This window comes from Azolla caroliniana, unplaced genomic scaffold, assembly GCF_043228905.1.
Source record: "Azolla caroliniana isolate FFs.n. ecotype wild unplaced genomic scaffold, voAzoCaro1.0.p SCAF_14, whole genome shotgun sequence".
Classification (NCBI taxonomy): domain Eukaryota; kingdom Viridiplantae; phylum Streptophyta; class Polypodiopsida; order Salviniales; family Salviniaceae; genus Azolla; species Azolla caroliniana.
The window spans coordinates 19,042,729-19,051,655 of record NW_028230449.1 but is presented as its reverse complement, the minus strand read 5'-3'; the positions used below and the strand labels follow the sequence as shown (position 1 = coordinate 19,051,655).

Here is an 8,927-nt window from a genome sequence, read left to right as displayed (position 1 = left end):
TTTATTTTAACTTTCGATGAACGAGTAAATATCCCATTTTGTTGTAAACCAATTGTCCCATGGTAAATTTGGCCTTAGAAGACATTAATATATCTTTCTTTTTATTCTTTCCCAATAAGTGGACTCTAATCCATTGTGAACCACCAACATAAGTATGGTTGCAATTGCATTGTATCACATGCATGCCATTGGGATGCTTCTTAAGAATCAAGACATCTCTATCCTCCTCACCTTAAAACTTTATAAAAAAATGAGTGTGAACTATAGAGATTGAATCAAAATATGTCATTATAAATTATAATCAAACGTTCAAAAACCCATAAAATGTATATTCGAGAATATGAAGAAAACATGACATAGGGGAAGTAGTAACATAACAACTTACCACTAGGGCGAGCTAATTTCTAATAACAAAGAAACAATAAAAAAGAATAAAAAGGAACATGACACTAACATAAAATTTTGGCCATGACAAGACACTAAGCTAAAGAGAGGATATGAGAAAATTGGGAATTGAACCCAAGACATAAACAATAGTAGTATAACAACTAACCATTAGGTTGAATTAATTTCTACGAATAAGGTGGAAAAAAAAACTAATATGATAGTAAAATAAAATTTTGCTATGACACAACACTAATGAGAGAGAGATGAGAAAATTGGGAATCAAACCCAAGACATAAACAATAGTGGCATAACAACATACCACTAAAGTGAGTCAATTTGTAATAAAATTTATGAAAAAAAGGAGAACACATTTTTTAGTTTTCAAACGTGTTCATTTTCAAACTGTTGAATACTTGCACGAACACGTATATTACGTTCTATGGTTATAAATTATAATTAATGCAATTACTACTAAAACCTAATTATAATCGAATCCATCTTTATATAATGTTAAAATCAATTAAAGGCACACATTCTCTCAACTAGACACATAAACATGTCATAAACAGTATAAAAGGTACTCACCAAGCGGAGCTTAAGTGTTTGGAGTTTCATGCCATCTGGGACATAGGTATATTTTATAGACGGCTTGTTGATAAGGTGGAGTGGTTTTACTCAACAGTAAAATATTTATTTAAGCAATTGGTTAGAATTTAGAAAAATACAAGGGATCTGCGGTATATCTTGTATGTATAGCCTTATAGTGTTTTCTAATACTAATGTAGTATCTTTTTTTGCAAAAAAAAGAAAAAAGAAAAAAAGAAACATGTCATAAACATCATGTAATTGTAGAGAAATACCATGTCTTTATAGCTTTTTTGTTTTAAACTAGAATCGGAGGGTAATGGAGCATGGAAATTGATAGATATGTCGTGTTGGGAAACATATAGACTTTGAAACGTAATGGTGGACAAGTACTTAGAGAAGTTTTAGAAGTCCCAATATGTTTTTCCAATATCTCATGGTTCTTAAATATTTTTGTTTTTTACACTAGAATCACTATTGAAAATGATAGATATATTGTGTTGGGTAACATAAAAACATTGGAACATACAAGTAACTTGAGAAGATTTAGAATCACCAAAAACTATTTCATTTCTAAAAAGTTTTGTTCTATTTTAGTTCACTTACAAATATTGAGCCATATAACAAAAGGTTAAAATTTGAGGATGAGAGGTTACATTAAAAAATCTTCCAAAAAAACTTTATTCCTAAAGCTCGAAGATTTCAATTTCCATGCTAGTTGTTATCATGAATGTTCACGATATCTTCAATCAACTTTCAACAATACTTTAAAACTCCAAAGATACTATATAAGAATGCAATGGAGAAGCATTAACAACACATCATTATGTCTTCGATGACGATGATGGTGATGTTGAAGCTATTCATGATGATTAGAAGGGTTGTACTATCATATGTGTTAAAAATGTCAATGATGAATATAATTAGAGTGGTGTGCAGATGAGAAAAATGATGATGGTGATGTTAGTGACTATGATGATGATGATGATGATGATGATGATGATGTTAGTGAGGTTGATGTTGATGTTACTAATGATTATTAGAAGGGCTGTATTATTCTATATGTAGAAAATGCTAATCATGATGATGATATTGATAGTGTAGTGTTGAGAAAAAATGATGATGACATATTGATATTATTAATAATAATGATAATAAGAGTATAGATATGTGTATTATATTTTCTTTGATAATGGAGGCAGGGCAAAAATTTGACGGGTGTAATGCCCGTCAAAGGCCATTTTGCCCGTCAAAAACATACATCTAATAAAAATGTCCGTCAAATGACATATAAAGTATAAAATTTTCCTTTTCATATGAAAGGCCACTAAAAATTATCCATGTCAAATGACATGCTAAAATTCTAATTTCCATGTCATATAATATATATATATATATATATATTATATGTAATAACTAATAAGTTATAAGTTATAACTATGTGTGTAGTATGTAGTTACAACTTACTAAGTTACTAGTATAAAGTGTGTAATATACTAGGTCCTAGAATTAAGAGTCTAGTCTAATATATATTAATATGACAATATTATAACTTCTAAGTTTATATATATGTATTTAGTTACTAGTATATATATATATATATATATATATATATATCTTATATGTTTTTTAAAAACACACTTAAAATAAAAAATATAAATTGTAAGTTGTAAATTGTAATGATGAATCATGATTTATGATATAAATTCTCAAATCGATTTAAAATTTTAACAATAACATTAGTCATTTATTAAATACTCTAATATACTTTTTTTTTCGAAAAAAAAATACTTTAAATTCTAATATACTAGAGTGTAGAGTCTAGACTCTAGGTTTAATTTAAGTTTTAATTTAAAACTAAAAATTTTACTAACCATCTTTTTATACTTATAAGTTATTACATTTTACTATTATCTATGCTTTATTAAAAAATTAAGGTTAATAATAACTTATTAGTACAGAACAAAGGTGAGTACTTCTATTAGGGTAGCAAGCTATTCTTCCACAGTCCACTTAAAAATTATTGATTTTATATGTAGTTTTTCTGCAGCAACAATAGAAGAAGACACCCTTCAAGGCTAGGCTTAAGCTTCAACATTTTAAATAGGTAAGTTACCATCTATTACATTATGTAATATTATACAATATAGTTTTTGTATTACTTAAGCAATAACTTGCCTGATTGTATTATATTGAAATGAAATACTTTTAATACACAAGTTTTAAGTTAAAATTAAAACTTTTAATAGTTACCATCCTTTTTATAGTTATTAAGTTATTACTAATAACTATCATCTATGCTTTATGAAGAAATTAAGGTTAGTAATAACTTATTAGTATAGAAAATAAGTGAGTAAGTACTTCTATTAGGGTAGCAAGCTATTGTTTCACTTAAAAATTATTGATTTCATATGTATTTCTACAGCAACAATAGAAGAAGACATCCTTCAAGGCTAGGCTCAAGCTTCAACATTTCAAATAGGCAAGTTACCATCTATTACATTATGTAATATTATACAATATAGTTTTTGTATTATTTAAACAATAACTTGGCTGTTTGTATTATATTGAAATGAAATAGTTTTAATACACAAGTTTTAAGTTAAAATTAAAACTTTTAACAGTTACCATTCTTTTTATAGTTATTAAGTTATTACTAATAACTATCATCTATGCTTTATGAAGAAATTAAGGTTAGTAATAACTTATTAGTATAGAAAATAAGTGAGTAAGTACTTCTATTAGGGTAGTAAGCTATTGTTCCACTTAAAAATTATTGATTTTATATGTAGTTGTTCTGCAGCAACAATAGAAGAAGACATCCTTCAAGGCTAGGCTCAAGCTTCAACATTTTAAATAGGTAAGTTACCATCTATCACATTATTTAATTTTATACAATATAGTTTTTGTATTACTTAATAACTTGGTTGTTTGTATTATATTGAAATGAAATACTTTTAGTACAAAAGTTTTAAGTTAAAACTAAAACTTTTACTAGCCATCCTTTTTATAATTATTAAGTTATTACTAATAAGTTATAACTATCATCTATGCTTTATTAAAAAACTAAGGTTAGAACATTACATAGAGCTTTTCATGTCTAAAATCTGTATGTCAAATGACATGTTAAGTTTTTGCAATCTTCTGTCATATGACATACATCTTTAAAAAATGCCCGTCAAAAAACTTTAAGACTAACCCGTCAATTTTAGGCCCTGAATGGAGGTGATGTGCGCATTGGAGAATACACCAATTTAGTGGGATAGATGTCATGTTGCCAACAACATACACTATGAACCACATCCAAACCAAGCTTAATTTTGCCTTGTACATTGCTACAAATATTTTATATATTCAAATGTAGAAAAGAAGAAGAAATGCAAGTCCACTAAGGTAAATGTAATGTTTCAAATTACATTTGTAAAGGAGACATACTCAAAATGAATATGTGAGAAAACATTAGTATAATATAAGCTACCTTAGTAGGTTAAGCCTATCGTTACTAAATTAGAAGTTGTTAATTCAAATTTTACATAAGTAGACCACATATGTTGTAATAAGAGCTTTCTTTCCGAAGTGTTTGACAATTTAACGACATTAAAATGACAATACAAGCTACTTTCCCATTAGTTAAGAGAGATTTTTACATAAAGGCTATACAACATGGTTATATATAAATTGGGGAATCACACCCCGACCAAGTTCCAGAATATGAGAAAGCAACTATGGCATGAGAAAGAAACTATGGGTACGTACATATCCTCTCATATTTTCTACTTAATGTAACTAGGTACTGAGAGCTATAAACATATTTTCGAAAATAGTGACATCCATCATCGGCAAGCACGAGCCCGATCCTCTAACCCTCAATAGAGGGAGGGTGGGAAATGAGCAGGAAATAACCAGCGTGGGGGTTGGTAGTTACACCTCGGGCCATTTCCTCCTTGCGTCACCATCAGCGTGCTCCTCCATTTATGCCAAAAACGTAAACGGGCAGTGATCATGTCGTCCGAGTGGTCACAAACCTCATATAGTTGCGCGTGTAGGTAGTTGATAATTGCAAACCATATATCCATTATCAATTCCCCTAGGGGGCGTACTAGATCTTGGAAGACATTTAAGCAGTGTGCTTTCCACACATACCAAAGGGTGAAGCCAACGATCAACATCCAAATCTCCCAGAAACGGGGGGATGCGGTTGTCAAGCATCTCTCAAATCAAGTCTTGACGATTTTACCTCTTGTGCATTCATATTACTAGCTGCCTGTGTTGAAGGCATCCATCCATCTATTAGCCGATGGATTTAATGTCATTACAAGTTAGCTTAGTTGGTTACAGTATATTGCTATTTTCTTGAAGGTTATAGGCTCAATGTTTACATATGGATAAATATAATAAGTTTTATTTGATATGCGTCAACCCAATAGTAACTCTCAGATAATATAAAAGAAACATGTTGGTTCATTGAATTGGGGGGAGGTGGGGGAGATTTCTTAGGCCAAAAGAAGTACGGATGCAAAAAGGGAGTTATAATAAAATAAGGACGTTTCATCTTCTTGCACCTCGGGCCTCCATGTCCACATGTCCACTTAGGGATACAGACATGACACTTATCCATACACATGACACACAGACTACGCTTCATGTAATCAATGTTGCATATTAAATACTATATGCAACAATCAATATTGGTCAACTATAATGCTTACCTCAAGGCTCATCTTTGTCAATTGATCTTGCAATACCCATTTTCGAGATGCAAATATGGGAGTACCATCTAGGCATAATATTTATTTATTTAGTGAGTTTACAAGAATACATAATAGAAGGATTGTAAAATTGAAACACACTATGTATAAATTAATGCATGAGAATACAAGAGTTTGTTTGCAACATATACATATATAATACCATTCAATGTCCTCAATTAAATTTCTCTATATCATTTTTTGTTTGTACTCAATCCCATGTTCTTTAAAAAACTTCGACGTTTTTGTAGTAAACATGCTCATTTTCCAGTAATCATCATGCATTATTGGCGTCACTGCTCAAGCTTTTCCCGTAGTCAAACATTCCCTTGTCGTGGGATAACATTGGAGGGACCAATCTTTAAATTATTTTAAAATTAATGAACTGCTCTTTACATCCATATTCCTCGTGTTTAAATTTTGCATATTTTTGGGTAGATAATGTCACATTGGTCCATCTCTCATAGCATTTGAATCAATGAAGAACAATGTAGGTACACAACTAATGTTCAAATGTCATGGTATGGTAGAGAACATCAAGTTCTATAAAGGAAAATATTGAATAACTTTTAATTATGTTTGCAGTCTAAGTAATGGAGAATAGACGATGATAAACTCTTAATATGGGGACATATTAAAACCTAAGCAAGCCATGTACCCTAACTTTGCCATTTCAAGCAAAATTGCCACAAAGAGATATGGATTGATAGTAAAATGTACATTTCATATCATGTGATATATGAAAATTACTTCGAAAAGTTTTTGAGCAAAGTCTTCCTATGCTTGAACATGAAAAAAGTGATTATATAACAATAAACAAAAAGCTTTCCTTCTCATTCAATTTCTACGTTAGTGATCAAATAAACATGTACACGTATCAAAATCACTGTACATAAACGAATTGATTGACAATGGAGAGGATTAAAATGATAAAAAAGCAAAACAATTATTCTTTATTAACGCTTGAGGTCCATGGATATTGCTATCGTTGATTATCTATGAAATCTTTTGTTGACTTCCCAAAAATGCTCGAAGGCTCTAGAGGCACTATAAAACAACCCATGAAGCCTAACTAGCAATAACAAACATAATTATTTGCACATTCGTTATTGTATAAGTAGCATCTACTACACAAATTATATTATGATGGGGGAGAAGGAGTTACAACACTCCCTCCTTTTGTTTGGGTTGCTTTTTCTAACAACCTTTGTCATTCATGGGGCATCACCAACCTACGCTACTATTACCAACCCTACTTTGTGTGCTCGCACTGTGAAAGATCTTTTGTCAAGCTCATTATGCAACAACAATCTCACTAGGCCAATCAGTTGTTGTTCTACCATCTTCCTTGCATGTGCCCCTGGAGTACTTGTGCAATCTATTCCATCCTCGTCTTTCACAACTGCCCAACTTCAAATTCTCATCGAATGTCGTCTCATTTCGGCACCTCCTCCTCCTTCACCCCCACCTCCTTCACCTCCACCTCCTTCACCCCCACCCCCACCTCCTTCACCTCCACCTCCTTCACCTCCACCTCCTTCACCACCTCCTTCACCCCCACCTCCTTCACCTCCGCCTCCTTCACCCCCACCCCCTTCACCTCCACTTCCACCTCCACCTCCATATCCACTTCCAAATCAAACAATTCCTTTGTAGTGATGATTCAAACACATTTCCAACACGTTCCATGACACAATGTGTGATTCCTATTTTCAGAATTACCAACATAAATAAAGTTGTGTTTCTAAATTATGGAACACGACGTGTGATTCCTATTTTCAGATTTACCAACATAAATAAAGTTATGTTTCTAAATTAGTAAAGATATGAATATGAATATGAATATAATAGCAAACAATGCCTTCATATTTTCTTAAGACACACGAAAACCTAGCCTATGGTAGAGTTGTATAGTGTGTTATAAGCATTCATGTAATGATCATTTTCATTAAGTGCCGTGTCGAGTTTTCTAATAGTACATGTTTGCTCCATAGGTAAGAACTTGTGAACATTGATATTTATATTATTATTGTGTAAATTGTAATGGTAGGGTTAATACATGGACACACAAAAAGTTCGCGTAGGAGAAGTTTGTCGCATTTTTCACATGATATTGTTCTACGGTGCATGAGGACGTGAGGTTGATAGGAAACTGTTTAGGGTTCTACGGTGCATGAAGATATTGGAGGGTGTCTTTGCTGAATGTGGATTGTGTGAGGCTCATGTTGAGGGGAGTCTGTTGAGTAATTCTGTGACGAGGCTTTGTTGCTTCATTTATACATGATGTTTTCTTGTAGCCATTGCAAAGTGGCTTGTAACATATGAGTTATATACTATCCTATGTACATTTTCTTAACTAATGGAAGTAGAATTTTTTTGGAAAAAAAAAAGAAACTGTTTAGAGTTTGATTAACATACGTAAAGCAAATCCTTGGTTTGACGATTTATTTAAATTAGCAAATCACTCTCTACTCATAAGCACATCCTCCTTTTTATAAAAAAAACATTCTAAATTTACATTCAATGCATAAGTATTTCTAACCAATCCTTTCACACATTAAACTAGTGAATGCCTACATCTTTTTCATGATCAAGTTTAAAACAAGTGAGAAGAAGTTTAAAACAACCCCATCAAGTGCTACCTAAAAGTTAGCTAATGGCTAGAAAGGGTTCAAAGCCTACTAGAGGTGATTGAGGAGAAATATGGCACTACTATAGAACAAGGATGACATAGCCTTTGCAGAAACACAATGCTATGCTCAATGTTAAGCAAAGTGTTCCTATATCACATAAAAATGCAACTATTTAGTGACACCGTACAATTTCTTTATTTCTTTCTTTACCAATCTATTTGTTTGTTTAACATCTCTTGCTCTCTCTTACTTGTGCACTACATTAATTCACACACTCTTAATTCACACACTCTTTCATGGTCTCTCCTCTAGCACTCTCATTTGCTCTTTGCCTTTCACACTCTCCCATTTATACTTTGACTCTTGAGCTTTTATCATGCCCTACTCAGTGTACAACAATTTTTCTTTTTTGCTTGCTCAATGGCTCTCTTGATCAATTGGTAATTGCACAAAAATTATTTCAATTAAATAGAAACACTTTTAATTAAGTCATTTCCTTTTTTTGGGAAAAAAATAAAAAATAAAAAATAAAGTCATTTCTTTAGTAAATTGCACAAAAATTACAATGTATATA

At 31.6% G+C, this 8,927-nt stretch overlaps 1 long non-coding RNA gene across 1 annotated transcript; it reads right to left on the bottom strand.

Moving 5' to 3' along the window:
* Positions 1-6,926: 6,926 nt before the first annotated feature.
* Positions 6,927-7,307, bottom strand: LOC147855749 (uncharacterized). Its single transcript, XR_015530826.1, has 2 exons — positions 7,219-7,307; positions 6,927-7,176 (listed from the first exon to the last, which is right to left on the bottom strand). It is a non-coding gene; the product is annotated as an uncharacterized LOC147855749 (long non-coding RNA).
* Positions 7,308-8,927: the final 1,620 nt, after the last annotated feature.